The sequence below is a fragment of the Plasmodium inui genome (assembly GCF_000524495.1).
Source record: "Plasmodium inui San Antonio 1 unplaced genomic scaffold supercont1.52, whole genome shotgun sequence".
Lineage (NCBI taxonomy): Eukaryota > Apicomplexa > Aconoidasida > Haemosporida > Plasmodiidae > Plasmodium > Plasmodium inui.
Window position 1 is genome coordinate 44,530 of NW_008481886.1, and position 1,478 is coordinate 46,007.

Here is a 1,478-nt window from a genome sequence, read left to right on the forward strand (position 1 = left end):
CAATTCCATGGAATCTATAGCATTAGTCTAAATTTACATATTTAAAATATATTTCCTCTTCGTATTCATGCAAAACATCGTTTCTGTCTGTTGCCCGTTTATGTAGGGTCACAATTTATGCATAAAAAAAAAGAGAGGCACCAGAAAAAAAATGCAGGACTTGGGGTGGATCACATGGAAGGAAGAATTTTGTGCCCTATATCCCATGCAGACGCGTTTTGCTGGGAACGTGGATGTGTGCCTTATTTGACACTCAAGGAACACTCTCCTATAAGTAAAACTTTATGTTTATTGAGATACATTACTTCTTTTGCGATCACTTTCGTCTGTGGCGCGAGCCTTATGAAGAACCTAAAGAATTAGTAAAGATCGAGGCCAATAATTATATGACAACAAACTTTAGTAATTTTTCCTTGACCCCTACAATGGTACATATACCAATATATACGTATATATACATATATATATGTCTGTGTGGTAATATTATGTTGATAAGTGGAATAACGCTAATATATTTCTTCTAAACAGTTGTGATATGAGACATGCCACATATCAGTATCCTGGGATGGGTATTGCACATGGTAATAATCCACATATTGGAATATAATGCTGATTTCGTACATATGGTGAGTTTCACGGGAGAATTCTTCTGAAAGGTCTGTGAGTATTTTTTTTGGTTCCTTTTTTTTTCTTTTTTTTTCTATAAATTTTGCAATACTTGACATGTCCCTCATTGATGTGTACTGATTGTTGCGTGAAAATATACTGGCGCACTAAAGAGCGAAGTAGAAAGCGATGTTTTCTGAAAATACAGAATTTCCTACAATTAAGCATAAACTGTGGAAGACATTTCTGCTAAGTATACAATTCATAATTAACTGAACAACTTCATAATTATCTATCTCGATGACAGTACCCCAATTCATGTCAGTCTGGTATCTTTTTAGAGGATATATCGTTAAGGATATTGAGTTCAAAAATCAAGTGAGCAGCCGATGGTGGTGTTAATGGAACTCTTAAATCTGTCATTACATCAGTCGAATATTAATTAAAGAAAAGGTCGCTTTCGAATAAGAAGATTGACTAAATGGCAAGAAGTATATGGGTGAATGATAGGAATTAAGGATTCTTCACGGTACAATAAAATGTGGACTAGACAACATATTTCAATAATTATATTTAAGAGTTCCTCTTCTCCGGTTACGCGAGCCGTCTACTATTACGAATATGCTAAGGCGGTTTGATTAAATTGGTCGAGAGGATTACCTATTATGGGCACAATTTAACAAAGGAAGGAACGGAAAAATACGAGTATTTCTTGCGTATGTAAAGCAACAGAGGATACAACACAATCAAGGTATGTCAATCAGGAGCAAACCGGAATCAATAGACAATGTCAAGAATAATTATGTAGCAGCTGATTGTGATTACCCCCAGATATATATAATACGAGAGGGAACACAAATAGTGAAAGAATT